The sequence below is a fragment of the Aegilops tauschii genome, chromosome 4, assembly GCF_002575655.3.
Source record: "Aegilops tauschii subsp. strangulata cultivar AL8/78 chromosome 4, Aet v6.0, whole genome shotgun sequence".
Lineage (NCBI taxonomy): Eukaryota > Viridiplantae > Streptophyta > Magnoliopsida > Poales > Poaceae > Aegilops > Aegilops tauschii.
In genome coordinates, this window is record NC_053038.3 from 428,907,913 (window position 1) to 428,924,396 (window position 16,484).

At 46.3% G+C, this 16,484-nt stretch overlaps 1 long non-coding RNA gene and 1 pseudogene across 1 annotated transcript; both read left to right on the plus strand.

The window, feature by feature from the left end:
* Positions 1-854: 854 nt before the first annotated feature.
* LOC109780667 (putative cyclin-dependent kinase F-2) lies at positions 855-2,136 on the plus strand (annotated as a pseudogene).
* A 737-nt stretch (positions 2,137-2,873) lies between these two features.
* On the plus strand, positions 2,874-5,777 carry LOC141021353 (uncharacterized). The gene is made up of 2 exons (XR_012182352.1): positions 2,874-4,835; positions 5,241-5,777. It is a non-coding gene; the product is annotated as an uncharacterized lncRNA (long non-coding RNA).
* The last annotated feature ends 10,707 nt before the right edge of the window (positions 5,778-16,484 follow it).

Here is a 16,484-nt window from a genome sequence, read left to right on the forward strand (position 1 = left end):
ATTATGTCACATCTAAACTGATGTCCACTCAGTTTATGGTCTATTTTTTTGTCCTAGTTTTTTTGTTTCTTGTTACTGCATTATATATTTGTGGGAGTTTAGATGTGACATCTTTAAAAAACATCTATGTGTAAATTAGACAAACTGAAACATCAAACCATACACCATAAAGCGAATAAATCATAACTATCAGTCAACTTAGATCAGTTCAGTTCTTTGTTTTCTTGTATAAAAATTGTTCACCAACAACCCTAATAGCCTGCAAAATATATTTTTAACTTATGACCGAGAAATGGCGCGTCAAAGCCTACGTCACTCTCTAGTTGGACTAAAAAGCAGACGAAAATCATCAACCAAATGCTTGTTATGTACTAGTACTAGTTTAGCCGGGCCCACGTATACTCGGCCATGCACACAACAGCCAACTCCAACTTTGACTAAACCCGTCCGTAGGGCAACATCCTTTGACTTGTAGTGCAAGCTAGCACAACATGCAAGCCATGCAATTGACTCGATTTACTCCGAGTACAATCACAATACGGATAGCATAGCTAACTCCATCAGCATCCATGGCCAGAGCAATATCGAACTCCATCTGCACGCGGTTTGCTTAAAGAATACGCTGATGGATGGAATCCGGGTGGTGCGCGGTCAATACCCAATACGTATCCTAGTCGATCGCGCACTCTCACCTACGTACTCATGCACGATCTATATATACAGAAATGTTTGCGTTGCTCTAGCTCAACCCTAGCTCCCTCCCCCCTTCCTCGATCTTCTGCTTCCACCTCCGGTCCATCGCGAGCCCCGCATCAAGTCCACGAGAGGCAAAGCCCTAGTCCAGCTCGAGAGCCATGGCTGTCGGCAAGCGACCAGCTGCCAGCCACGGGACGGATCAAGAACCAGAAATCACCTGCTGCAAGAGGAGGCGCGTCCGCATCGGCAGCACCGCGGCCTTCGAGTTCGATGACACGCCCTGCCTCGGCGAGGGCAGCTTCGGTGCCGTCCTCAAGGCGCGCCACCGCGTCACGGGCAAGCTCGTCGCCATCAAGGTCCTCCGCTCCAACGGCGATCTTGCTGCCGCCAACAAAGAGATCCAGGACGAGGCCGACTTCCTCGAGGCCTGCAGCCCGAACCCATACGTCGTCGGCTCCCATGGACTCTTCCGCGACCCTGAGACCTACAACCTCTGCCTCGCCATGGACTACGTCGGGACCGACCTCCACGCTTTCCTGTCCGAGAGGCCGCCGCTCCCGGAGGCCATCGTGAAAGCCTACATGTGGCAGCTCCTCACCGGCGCCAACAAGATGCACAGCAAGCATCACATCCTCCACCGCGATATCAAGCCCCACAACATCCTCGTCGGGGAAGGAGGAACGATCCTCAAGTTTTGCGACCTTGGGCTGGCCATGTCCTTGAAGACCGCGAGGAAGCCTTACGAGTTTGCCGGCACCGTGCCCTACATGGCGCCCGAGATGCTCCTCGGGAAGCCGGACTACGACGCGGGCGTCGACGTGTGGTCGCTGGGATGCGTCATGGCCGAGATGCTCACCGGCGAGATGCTGTTCAAGGCCGACAAAAAGGACGACAGGATCGCCCAGCTCTCGGCTATCTTCGGCGTTCTCGGCCTCCCGGACGAGAGGACGTGGCCGGAGTTCGTCGCGGCCAAGGTGCCGCGAGTGTTCTACGCGCAGGTGCAGCAGCACAACACGCTGGGGAACCTCTTCCCCCGTGAGACCTTGTCCAAGGACGGCTTCCAAGTCTTGAAAGGGCTTCTCTCCTTCTCGAGTGCAACCCAGCTAAGCGGCTGACGACGGCCGCCGCGCTCTAACTCCCGTGGTTCGCGCCCAAGCTCCACACCGACGACGTGTTAGAGTCGCCGCCGACAAGGAACGTTCTGCGGATCAAGATCGTTCCGGCGGGGACACTCAAGAAGAAGAATGTGCTGCGGATCAAGTTCACTCCGCCGGCGACACCCAAGAAGAACCTGAGGCGGATCAAGGTCATCCCACCGGTGACCCCAAGAACGAAGAAGAACCTGCTGCAGAGGATGAAGGTCATCCCACCGGCGACACCACAGATGAAGAACGTGCTCAGGATACCACTTGCGATGTGGAACAAAGCCATGTAGTGTAGCTAGATGCTTGCTAGCTTATATGCTTCACCTACGGTGCAAATCGTAGCATGAAGAACTCCTGTTATTTTGGAAAGGGCTTGTCGTCACCCTTCTCCATCTAGCAATGTAATTTCTTGGAGATGATGTACCGGCCTCGAACTGATCATTTTGTAAACCGGTCATGTTTAATATATATCATCATCACCATTGCCCTTCTATATATGTTCTTTTGTTTATCTAGTAGAGAGTTGCGAGGGCATCATCCTGAGTGCATCAAATGTGCTAAGTACTTACGTACTTTTTTTACCATGTAGATATTTTTAATCCTATTTACCGTCTTCCTTGCATAATACATTTCTATAGGTGTATCTCTGACCTTTATTTTCCATATAAAATATATCACTATATCGTTAATATTACCAAAATGAATTGTGAAATATTTTTCTGAAAATTCAATTCACGCTGATCCATATTTTTCTTCTTCTTAATAGGCTATTATTCGGTGCTATTTTTTTAAAAAATAATACATTTTTTCATTAATTCAGGAAATAATACGCGGTTTTGAAATTTTTCAAAAATAACACACCGTTAGCTTAGGTGAAGCCGATTGGATCCAGTCGGACACGGCAAAGCCGATTAGGGTCCAGTCGGCATTGCCAAAGCTGACAACAACTAATCTGTTTTGGCGAAACACGATCAGTTGTCGTCGGCTTTGGCAATGCCGACAGCGGCATGCAATGTTGAAGACGGTGTTTTATCTGATGCATTTTTATCCAAAGATTTGTTGCGGTATTGCTATGTCTGTGTTTTATCTTTTGTCCTATGGCATTGGTGATCTATTATGATTGATATGAATTGCATGTAAGTGTTATCCTCTTGTGTTAACGTATAAGCATGCATGTATGTTGGATGACACTTGAGGGTTAGTAATGTGTTGTGATGAATACCAAAGCCTCTATATCCGGCAAGGTTTTCGTTCTGAGATTAAACCAATTGGATGAAAGTGACCTATGGTGAGTCGTGGGTATGGCGCGTGGTATTTTTTTGGTACACGGCGGGGTAGAAATGAGTGGTGTGTTCAGTTTTTTGATTCAAATTTCTTCAACGGGTGTGGCGATCGCTTGGTTGGCTTAGCGTTTTTTCATTGCTTGTGGGCCAGTCTGACACATCGATGCTTCTCTGTATTTCTGTCGCGACCGCTTCTGGCCCAATCGATATGTCCCTTTCTGTTACTGCCGCTGTTGGCCAGCCGTGTGTTCTAGACGCTCCCGAAAACTCTGCTCCAGTGCGGTGCATAACCCAGCCACCCATTCACCGCCGTACTGGTCTATAAAAGGGCTCTTCTTCGCACATAGCATCTTGCCCAGCGCGGCAGCGCCCGGCTGCCTCCACCCAGAAGAAGCCGCCCACAACGCTATCCTCCTGATTAGTCACGTTGCCGCTACCGAGGCCCCCGCCGACGCCCGCCACGGTCACGGTGGTGTCGACGGCGAGGATGCCACCACCACCCGCCACAGGGACGGTGGTGTCGACGACGAGTACGCCACCACCACCGCAACCTGCCACGGCCACGGTGTCGACAACGACGATTACGCTGCAGTGTTCGGCTTCGCGGCGTTGGCACGCCTGTTGGAGAAGCGGAAGGAGTGCATATACATCAAGATCTTACCGGATACCTCCGGTTTCTCCTACACGCGCGGTCATCGCTCTGCCATCCGCATGCATCTCACACGTCGACCGTCATCTCTGAGACCTTCCACCTCAGTCTCCGAGGTGTACGCTGGTTCGTCATGGGCGACGACAAGTCGACAACACGGTCTTCCTCCCGGACAACCTCCTCGCCGTCCCCTACTACATCGTGCATGGGGCATGGCGGAGGGCGTGCCGACACTCGGGCTTCCACGAGTACGGCGTGTATGGTGACCTCCTGGGCCTCCTCGCCGCCCACCAGGTGGCACCGCTGGTGTCGCTGACTCGCTGCACCACCTCGACGTAGTGCGGCCGCTTATCCCCAACGTGCGTTCGCGCCCGGCGTCTCTACGGAGGCTGTTCGACGGGGGTGATGCACCAGTCGATATGCTACATCGCTTCGAACCGGTGGACGGTGTCAGTGGCGTGGGGGTTCGTGGTGACGGTGGCGAGGGCGTCGTGCTGGAGCGGGAGATGCAGATGCCGGCGACGTTCATGAACTGGTACGGGCCCGCCGACTACAAGGCGCGCGCGTTCAACACGAAGCCCCTGGCGCACAACCAGTGCGAGAGGCCCGCGCTGTACTACCTGGCGTCGGCGTGGCGCACGGTGGTGCGCGTCATCGTGTTCGAGAAGCCTGACCCCGAGTTATGGGACCTGGTAATGCTCGCTCTGCCTATTTTATGTGTCAGGAGGCTGCTGGACGAGTGATCCATTCACAGCGCTACGCTTCAAAACTTTATACAGCTCTAACTTTGTAAGTATAGCTACAGCTCCTCCTCGGTTATTCAGAGTAAAGGCGTACTGTCTGTATACTGTCATTTGCAGGTCGTAGGGTCACTGAAGGCGCTTACGACCCATCTGTTCTTGCTGCCAAGTTAGTGTGCATTTACGCCATATTAGCTGCTTCATTTGCCTCATTATTCGATCGAATTCTGGTTGAGCCGCAGTGATGGTGATTACGCCGTAGTCGTTGGTGGGTTATAAGAGACACTGAATTAGGCAGATTCCTAGCCGTATACTCTGTCAGGTAGCTTTTGTATAATTGTTTCCGGTTTTGAGAAGTTTCAGACATTCTGCATCTTCTTTATTCCTCTCAGCAATTTATTATACATCATTCCTGTACAGAATTTTCCGATTTCTCATCATTCCTGTACTGTATAACCGTTTCATGAATATTTTTCCTGTACTGTAATAAACTTTTCATCAGGTCTGAAACCTACAATGACATATCACACATCATTCCTGTACTGTATCTATCTGCATTTGGACCTAGCTAAAGAAGATTTACACCCTTGATACTTGAGTGCATCATGAATAAATTCATGCCATTTGCTACTTGCTGCAACTATATGCCTTGATCATCTCTTACAAATTATGTGCAACCCTACATGTGTTTCTTTGCACTTACTTTTTTTTCCTTTTTTTCTGATAGACACCTTCTTCAGTCTAAGTCAAATGATGGGTGACTGCCTATAAGAGCTCTAGCGATTGTTTTATCCTTCTGATTGTGTCAATTCAGAGACCTGTGCAAGGAGTCAATTTAGATGTTCTGAGATACTGTGTCTGCCAAAAAAAAGGTCAAATTGGCATATGAAGATGTCCGGAGCAAACAATATTTGATGGTGTTAGCAGCATGGGGAGCTCAAACAATAGATAGCCAGATGACAATATGTTTAAGACCTTTAAGACCTACCTTGCCAGAGTAAAATCCAACATTCCATCTAGAAGGTTGCTTACCTGCCTTACAATAGCCTGCCAACTCGGTTTGAAATTAGGAGTGTGAGGGGTGGATGTAGAACATGTATGTCCTGTGCGTGAAGGGAGTGGTGTTCTGAAATGGTAGTATGTGAAGACATGTCTCGCAAGTGATGCTCCTTGAGTATCCAATGTACAAGAATGTAGCTCGGCAAAAGAAATAGCTCAACACATTCTGAATAAAAAATCCAATACGACTATTAAATAAATTGCAGGTATAGATCAGCACTGGTTCAGAGGCAATGCAGAGGCAAGTCAGAGCAGCACTGATTTCTGGTACAATGCATATATGAATGCAGATCGTTTGTTCAAGTTCATCTCATGTCTACTACTCCCTCCGTCGTGTCAAAAACGCTCTTATATTATGGGACTGAGGGAGTAGATATGACTTGCTTTATCCCATCTTTTGCATATTCTGCTGTATTGATGATCGTAAAACTTCATGTCAGCCAAAATTGCATCGTCTACCTCAGTTGAATATCTTCAAGCAACCAAATTATTTTTCGTGGTACAACCAAACATAATATGCATCAGTCCATTTGACCAGGGACTAAAACCAATATTTTCACACTGGAACTCGGCCACCAAGATGTTTAGTTTCAGAAAAAAGGCCTGCTGCACTGATTTTTATATGTATATAACCCATATACGATATGCATATATGTTTATCATATTAACATGCATACCCTCCATCCAAATTTAATGGACGAGATGGCCAAAACTCTAATACTTCTACTCACCCGATTGATCAAATTAGTCCGTCCAGCATCTTTCCCTCCAATTTTCATCACATCAAAAACCAAATAGTCATCTAAGCATACAAGCCCGTCATTCATTATACAACAACATACATTAAAAAATGGAATCGTGGGGCCTGTCTTTAGTTGGCCCCACTCGATCATATACCCTTGGCGGCAGAAGAATATGGTCTTGCGCGGTTATTTTTTAACTGAAAATTGGCATTCGGTTTTATGGCAGGCACATCACTGGCACTGAACCTTCTAAGATGTTTTGGTGATAGAAATTTCTGGGGTACAAACTGAGGTTGTATTACTATTGAACATACTTAGCAGTAGTTTATTGTGATATTTTACATTATATTTTCTAAGTCATGTTACTTAGTTTCATATATGCATTGCTGAGAATTTTGTTTCCATCCACAGTTGTCCGTTGTCAGCAACGGTAACATAAAAGTGAATGATTCACCTTCTTGACATATTCTTAGTGGCATGTAAGGTACATAGTATCTGAGAATGTTTGTTATTCTTATTTCTAAGTACATCTCTCTTCATTTGATGGATTGCTTATGCCTAATTTTATTGATGTTCCCTCCTTCAGCATGACTGTGTAATAAGATGAAATGCCGCATATTTGGCTAATTATATTCATGGGGTTACTGGGACAAATTAAGGCCCCTTCCTCCTTCCATTTCGAGAAATAAGAGGAGGCTCTCAACTTCAATTTGCAAGTGGTTTTTAATTTGTTAAAGCTTTTTCTGGCCGCCACATGGTGAGGTAGAGAAACAAGTATGTTCAAGCATTGTTGGTTTTATATCAAACAATGGCTCATATTGTTCTGACCTGTGGGTGTATAAATATTGCTTTGTTTCAGTGGAGACACAGGAAGGAATACTTTTAAGCTGAGCAAGGGGTTGTTTAACAAAGTTTCCATGAACACTGTTTCCTGGGTATATGCTACCATAGATTCCCCATCATCAGTTCATCGCATCATGCTCCCTTGATTCAGAGTGATATGGTTGTTTCTATATTAAGAGCTGCTTAATTTTGCTGTTTATGGTAAGAATTTGTATCACTGCATGATTCCACAAGATACAACGGGGCTAATTAAAGCCTGAAGGTAACAAAGTGTTCTTTTGAATAATATACACAATTACTCTTTGGAGCGCCTTTTGTGATCTGAAATAGTTTTTCTCTTGGCTAAATTATTTTGTCTCTAAACTTTTTCCATGAAATGCACATTAATTTTTTTGTGATGATCAAAATAGTTGTTTTTTTTACTGTCTCAATGGTTGTACTTCGGATCAGATGTAATTTTTAGTTAAGTATTTATGTTATGAAATGTGAAAAATTATTAAATTTTAGCTACGAAAGCACTGTTCCGAAGTTCCTTACTTTTGGTCATGTTGTGTATTTGTTTCAACTTGGTGGACAGACCCTTGCTATGTACAAAATAAACTAAAAGTTTTCATGAAAGATAGATATTTGTGTCTATAAATTGTTGTGAACAAAACAATTTGCTAAAAAGCCTCTTTTGCATTGCAAATTATCTTTTTTTCTTGCAAATTATCTTCTTTTAGAGTCTAGGTAAAGCAAACGCTTGGTGTACGAAAGGTTATATCAGGGCAGATCGAGGCTGAGAGAATAGTATTCTTACCTTTAGCTCCCTTGGGATATCGATGCTCGATACTTCCACCTCCACACTGGAAAGTGCTACAATAGTCCCCTACACTTAGGATGATCAAGCTCTTTTCTGGTGCTGTTGTTGCCAGGAAGCATGGCGCTAGGTTGAATATTCTCTTGTGCATTTGTTTGCTTTATCACTAAGTAGTTTTTACTGTTCTTTATTTTTTGCTTTGTTTTCTATCTTCCAATATGGGTAGAAGCATACAAAAAAGTTGTACTTACCAATAAAAGAGTTGAGGAGCCTCCTAAATCCTCACTGTTGAAGAAAGTTACTACTTTTATTATCTTGAACCAATTTGTGCTTGTGCTAAAACTCCAACTAGCTTAGTATGAGGAAATCAATGGGAGAGCATGATTTTTTTTTGTAAAACACCGCTTGTCTAAAAAAACACTTATAGGATTTGCTAAGAGAATTGGATGACCATGGTAGTGTTTTGTTTGAAAGTATGATATAACTTGTTGCTCTTGAAAATGTACTGAGCACTTTGCATTCCAATGTTCGCACAAATATAATTTTTTCGATTTTACTGTTCACCCGAGCTCATTTGAGCTCGGGTGCAGATTAGCCGCGTCCCACTAGCATCTCATGTTAGGGATATTATGATACTATGGTATAGAATGAATTGAAAGAATTTGTTATCCTTATGGTTGCTTATCAGATTCTGGAATTCAAGGAACCTCTTTCGAGATTCGGAGACATTTTCTAAATCATGAAGATTATTTAAATTAGCAAACATATTTTGAAATTCACAAATATTTTCGAATTTTGCAAACATTTTATAAATTTATGAAGATTTTTAAAATTTGCTGACATTTTTGAAATTCATGAACATTTTTTGTTCAAATATGTAAACAATTTTGTTATTTAAAATGTCTTTAAAAGTTGTGAAGATTTTTTTATTTTTTCAACACATTCAAATATTCCCTCTATTTTTTAAAATTTCCTTTCCTCTATGTTTTTTTCATCACTTCCCCAGATGGCTGAGGACTAATAGGGTGGCTGGCCACCCAACTGAAGCAGCGTCCTGGGCATGCGACTTTTGCCATCTTTTGATGCATTGCGTGCTCAATAGAACCTCCCGCGCATGTGGGTTATTTCGCCGTCGGGGGAGGGCAAACTGGTTTTCTACTTCATGCGTTCGTGACGGGGTGCAAGCCAACTTGCTGGTTCTATGCCAAGCGACCGGGTCGCCGCTTTGTTTGTTTTCCTATTTTTGTCCTCGGATCGTGGATTCACGGTGGAATACCAACATCGTGCTAGCGTTGGGGGAGAGCTAATAACAGAAATACCACATGTTGGAGATCCAAACCAACATGAGCACATATTGAAGAGTTATTGTAGCTAAGCTCTGTGGCAGTAGACCTAACCTCAAGCTTGGGAGGCCAATAGGTTGAAAGATTGGAGTTCTTTTGGAGATAAAAACCAGTGCAAGGAGAGTGATTCTGAGAGGCGGCGGCATGAATGAATTGGATTGTGTATTCGTGTGCACCGGACATGCGCCTGGGGCCATGCCTACACATGCCAACAAAGTAGGGAAGTTGGAGAAAAAGGGTCTATTTCAATGTATATAGTCTGATGGCTAAGTCGGTTTATGCAGGATGAAAACCAGCGATACACCCTAACACAATCAATTAGGCATGGAAACATCCCACTGAACTCCATAAATAATGAACCAGGAATACCAGTCAACTCAATTCAGTTTGGTTCTTTGGTTTTCAATGTAAAAATTCTCACATCTAACCGAAATAGCCTGAAAAAGAAGACGTAACTCAAGACAAAGGACCGGGGCGGCAAAGCGCGCATCACCCTCTAGTTGTTTTTATGGATGATAAAGTTGAAATTGATGATGTTGCTAGTGTTATTAAATCTTCTAATTATGAGAGCCTTGGACATTTTAAAAAAGTAAGTGGCAATGCTTATATTGTTGATCAAAGAGAGAGTCTCTGCTTACCGAGAAGAGATTAATGTTTTGTAGAAATCAACAAGTGAGATCAAGGAAGAAGAAATTTTTGAAAAGAAGTGCTCATTAGATGAAATAGATGAGGAGGAGAGTGAAGACCAAAATGGGTAAGACCGTATTAGTTACCCATGACCACCTCATAATGATAGTAACTCTCTAACTCAAGCTATGCTTTATCACCCTCCATGCTTATCGGAGGATGATTATGTTACTAAAATACAAGATCCTTTGAACTCATTAGATGAAAAATCCCTTTTTGATGACTTTGTTGCTTGAGGTGATGAATATTATGATGCACCTATAGAAGAAACTTATGGAGATGAATATGATATTGTGGTTTATGGTAAGATACAATTGATAAAGTTGCTCACACATTTGATAGTCCTATCTTGTTCCCGAGCTCTCTCAACTACACTTTTAGAGGTGAAATTTGTTTACGTTAAGGAGTATATTTGTGGTTTGAAATTTACTTGTGCTCATGATGATTCTAATGAAAATTACATTGTTGACCTTGCTGCTACTACTCGCCATTATTATGAGAGAGGAAGGAATAAGGACCCACTTTATGTCTCTAATACACTAAAATTGCAAGCAACTGCTTCTACCATGCATTGAACTTTACTCTATGTTAATGTTTGTTACTGTATGCCATGCGAATGCACAGGGTGAGGGTTATGATTCAATATTACATGCTCTATGTTTTTTTGTGTTCTCTACTTAGATCCAAATCTTTATTAATTATAACTGGATTTGATATATCTTGAGATCCAGGTGGAATGACTAAATGAGCACTTTATGCCTAGCTATATGACTTTGAAGAAAGAGCTGCCAGATAGGCAACCCAGAAGCTTTAGAGAGTAATTTTCACTCTATAAAGTTTCCAAAAATTAAAAATAAAGAGGAAAACTAAAAACTCTTTCAAAATAGAAGTGATTGGAAAGATGAGCATCATCGAAGTGGGGGTCGACCTTGAACATTTTGCCCACGGAAACAATGTAAATATTTTATCATGGAAGCTTCTCATAAAAATAATTCCCCCTTTATAAATCATTGTATTATAAAAATAATCTATCAAGATTTACCTTTAGCATGTTCAGTTTGCAAGTATTTGTGGTGGTGTGCTCAAATCATAGTTTTGCATGCTGCTACTGTTTGGTTTATCAAAAATCAACCGAACATCATAGAATCATAAAAAAATCATACAATCTAACATTATAGGTTCTCTAATATGTACTAAATTTTTAGAATTTTCTTAGTTCTATAAGTCCTCTTTTCATATTTTATGGACTGACCTACTCACAAATTTGTTAAGTTTGTGTGAATGAAGAGATCTCACCACCTCATTAGCCGCCGTCGAAGTAAAGTTGATGCCTCATGAGGGCTCCCTTCTTCACGATTGATAATGACACCGCTGCCAAGACTACTTTGTCGCCACCCATCAACCACAGTTAGTCTTGGGAGATGGTAGACCTCTCACTTTTTGGTATCTTCATGCCGGGGGGTATGGGTCTGGACTAGCTTTGCACCAGGAGTGTATTTTCTTGTGTTACATTGACCAGTACTTTGCTTCCTATCTTATTGGCATGTAAAATATAAGTCTCCTGTGGTGACCTAAACATGTATTCTACTTTTTGCATTTACGCATCATGTTTATGCTTTACTGCATCTTTTGAGGTCACTGACATGTACATTGCGATTGTTTGTGCGTTAGTAGCGAGCATATATATTATTTTATTCTCTATGCACTCCACCGAATTTGCACACTATAGAAGAGTTACTAATATACCCAAATGATCGTGCATTTACATTCCACAAAAAAATTATTAATAATGCACAAATTTAAAGGGAGCTCTCGTATAGCATATGATTCTCAAGATCATGATTATATTTTGTGCGACGATTTGATCTATATTGTAATCGATTACCAAAATGAGGAAGATTGAAAGTGCAATCTAATCCCCTAGGTGGATTTTGTTAAGTAATGTCACCATGCGCCTCAATGGACTGGATGGAATGGATGGGAGTGAGTTTTCTTTCACCCACACCCAATTGGTAAGGCCTGCATGGATAGAATTGGGCCAAACGAGTCTCCTGCCCATTATTAATTATGTGGCAAAGTGACGGGTCTCACAGAGAAAGAAATGGAGAAACAAAAACCCCTAGTTTTCTAGGGTTCCCCTACCTCCTCTGGCGATCACCGCCGGAGTCCACGTAAACCCTCGACTATCGTCGGCGTTCTCTTTGGTGGTGTCAAGGGCCACCAGTTCAGGCCACGCGACATCGCTTGCATGGCTGGTCCGACGACTCATGAGATTGGGGGGTCATAGCGGACGGGTTTAGGGTTGGATGAAGGGAGGCGGCTGGAGTTGGGATCAGGGAGCGGCAGCGTGGGGGATGAAGAAGGACTGAACGAGGCAAGAAGCGATCGGGTGAGGATGGATGGAGGAAGAGGAAGGAGGGGGAAGGAAGAGAGGAGTGGTGACAGATCCGAAGAAGAGGAGGAGGAATTCTGCGAGTTTACAGGTCCGAGGACGGAGCTCGAAGATCAGTTTGCGGGCATGCGGCTTCGTGGTGAGGAGGAGGATCTAGACTACTCGGCTGAAGTGGACGATCTGGTGAAGGATGTGCACTGGTTGGCCCTATTTAGGGTTCATACAACGAAGCCATTTAGTCATGCGACGCTACTCTTGCAGATGAGGAATGCCTGGATGGCAGCACAGGGGGTCACTTTTAATGTCAAGGGGCCTAATCTTTTCTTGGTCCAGTGCCATTGCTTGGGAGATTGGAGGAAGATCATGGACGAGGGACCTTGGTTGTTCCGCAGAGCCACGGTATTGCTTTAGGAGTATGACGGATTCTCTGATGTTGCTAAGTACAGGTTGAATAAGTTCCCGGTGTGGGATAGAGTGAAAGGCCTGCCAGACGGTCTCACACGGAAGAGGGAGCTAGCTGAAAAGGTGGCTGTGAAGATAGGTGAACCTCCTTTTAATGTGATAGTTAATGAGGGGAAAACAAATCCCTCAAGAACTCTAAGGGCTAGGGTGTTCCTTGATGTCAACACACCCCTAGTCCGATTCGTCCCAATCAAGCTGAAGGAGCATAAAAAATTCAATGTGTACTACGAGAAGCTGCCTGATTTTTGTTGTGCGTGTGGCCTAGTTGGTCACCTAGCTGATGAATGTGGTGATGGGGTGTATGATGTTAGCACTTTTGAGTGGGGGATTGGCTGCTGTTGGATCCGGAGAACTCTACTGATCATCCCTTGGTTAGTCAAGGGGAGAGATGGTGGAGGTAGTGGTGGTAGGATGGGAGGAAGAGGAACAAGGGGAGGGAGAGGAGGTAGAGGGCTGGGTAGTGGCGGAGGGAGAGGTTCTTCAGAAGGTGCGGGGAGGAGGAATGCTGCTGATGGGGGTGTTGAGGGCCAGATTTTCGAAGAGGGAGGTGAGAAGGGAGCCCGTAAACGTCTGGTGTCTGTTGAAGGAACAGTGAACATTAGGGGCCAACCGGTTCCGAATCTAGCGGGCAAGGTGGCGGGGACGGTCCTCGCATTGAGGGAGCAACCCCTACCAGTGCAAGTGAGTCGGTCTCTACGCCAGAGAAGACTCGGGTGGTTAAGAGGAGGAAGCAGGATGAAGGTATGGTGGTGGATGGAATGGAGCTTACATCTGAGGCGGCCTCCAGCGAGGATGACCGCCGAGCCCAATGAGGACCATGTGCTGGAACTGTCGAGGAATTGGCAACCCTGCGACTGTTCGTGAGCTCCGCGATCTTGTGGAGGCTAGTGCGCCATCGGTACTGTGCATTGTTGAAACTCAATTGGCAAAGTATCGAGTGGAAGGTTTGGCGGGTAGGTTAGGTTTCAACAGTAGTTTTGGAGTAGGTAGTAGTGGAATAAGTGGTGGTCTTTGCTTGTATTGGAAGAATAACATCAATCTTGAAATAAAGAGTTTTTCTCAGTATCATATTGACTCGGTGATCTCCCAACCGGGGGAGGAACCTTGGCAATTATCTTGTTTTTATGGGGCTGCAAACAGGAGCTTGAGATACAATACTTGGGATATGATGAAGTTCCTGAGAGGGGAAAGCACACTCACTACAAAAAAAGACACATCCGTGACATTTTGGGCCGAACGGATTTTTTTCTGTCATACATATGACACTTCTATGACGATAATTGTGAGAAAACCCGGTATCATCATAGAAGTGGTGGGCTCCTACTTCTATGACAAAAAATCATGACAGAAAATGGGCTTTTCGTAATGGGCGGGCCGGAGACGCAGCTGCATGACATTCTTTGGGCCGTCCATGACGGAAAAAACCATGGTAGAAGCGAGGGCGAGGAAAATTTCAGGGAGTTCCCGGTTACGGTGGGCGGTCGGGGGCCGAGCGATGCGCGTTTCTCTCGTACACGTACGCGCGTGTGTGCGAGGCGTTGGCTCTAACTGAACCCGAGCGAGGCGTTGGGCTCTAACTGAACCCGAGCGATTGCACTGCAGGCTACGCGTTACTGAACCCGAGCGATCGATCGATGGCTGTTAACTGAACCCGATCGAGCGATTCCTTCGCTACTGCTGCTAACTGAAGCCGATCGATGCTGCCTTTCTGGATGAATAGTGAGCGGTGGCGTTGCCTCTGGATGAACAGGACCCCATGGTGTGGAGGGCTGGATGAACAGGACGACCCCGTGGAGGGCTGGATGAACAGTAGACGGTGGAGGGGTGCCCGTGGAGGGGTGGTTGAACAGTAGCCGGTGGAGTAGCGCGCGGTGGAGGCTGGATGAACAGGAGCCCATGGAGGCTGGAGGAGGTCGACGGTAGCCCGTGGAGGCTGGAGGAGGTCGACGGTGGAGATGAACAGTATCCCGTGGAGTCCCGTTTTGTGGTACGCCACACCCCTCCCGATGAACAGGACCCCCGTTTCGACCGTAGCGCTCCAACACAAGTCCGTTTCGTCCGTTTTGCGGTATGCCACACCCCTCCCGATGAACAGGACCCCCGTTTCGACCGTAGCGCTCCAACACAAGTCCGTTTCGTCCGTTTTGCGGTACGCCACACCCCTCTCGATCAACAGGACCCCCGTTTCGACCGTAGGAGGTCCGTTTCCTCTGTTTTGCGGTACGCCAGACCCCTCCCGATGAACAGGATCCCGTTTCGAACGTGGCCGGCCGAACACAGGGCCGTTTCCTCCGTTCTGCGGTACGCTAGGCCTCGTATCCATCGCCTGTTCCGTCCAAGCCCTCCCGATGAACACGACGACGCATTCCGTTCCGACCTAGCCGGTTGGCTCCCCATGAACACGACGACGACACTGTTTCTCCGTTCCGACCCAGCCATGTACACGAGCCCTGGCCGTACGTATGCGCGAGTAGGCGTTCGAGACCCCGCCCATATGTACGTACATGCCCGTATTTTCTTTGTTGCACCCTGGCCGTTGTACGTACGTGTATATGCTACACGCGCGCCTCTACTACGACACGTGCGCGCCTCTACTACGACACGTGCGCGCCTCTACATCCATCAGTATGTATGTACACGTTCGCGACCAGAATGACAACGCTACGTACGCTTCGACCAGGTGGGTCCCGACTGTCAGGCACTTCCTTGCATGCGAAGATGTAGCTGGTGGGTCCCAGCAGTCAGGGGGCGAATCGGGTTTTTTTTCTTTTGCCCGGACGCACTTCCTTGCGTGCGAAGGTGTAGCTGGTGGGTCCTAGCAGTTGGGGGGAAACCTTTTTTTTCGCGAAATACAGTGGCCCGTCTGGTGGGTCCCTGCTGTCAGGTGGAGGAATCATTATTTTCCGCGTAATAAGGAGGCACTTCCTTGCTGCGGTCGTGGACCCAGCTGTCAGCCTCTCCACGTACAGTCCACGTCCGATGAAAGTCGTTCCTTGACCACGTTGACCACACCGCGCCGAGAGCACCAGGGCGGTGGACGACGACGAGGCTAGGAAGGGGACGACATGGAGCCGGGGAAGACGCGGCAGTGGATGCCCACGCGTAGAGGAGTATGAGGGTTCACTCGTTTGGCTACGGTGTGAGGCTACCGTCGCCGTAGAATAACAGGGGGTGTGGGTGCGTAGAGAGATGGCCTGGCCAGCGGTGGGAGTAGTAGGGGGCGATGAGGCCTTCGCGGCATCACAGCCGGCCACGGGCGGCAGGAGCAGGCGGCACGACCGGCGCTGCTTTGGGCGGCCGGAGCAAGAAGACCAGAGGTTGAAGAAGCACTACGGCCGTTGGATGGACATCGTACGATCACTCGAGCTAGAATCGTTCATATATTGACTAAAGTTGACAAAGGCCTCCGTCCCAGTCAACTTAGTAGGCCCACAAGTCAGCCTCCCACCAAGGTGGGTCCCAGCTAGCAGGGGGTATTCATTTTTTTGTGCGTAATAAGGAGGCACTTCAGGTGGGTCTGAGCTGACAGCGGGGGGAACGTTTTTTTTCGTGAAATACGGTGGCCCGTCCGGTGGGTCCCAGCAGTCAGGGGGAAACGTTTTTTTCGCGAAATACTGGTGGCCCGTCCGGTGGGTCCCAGCAG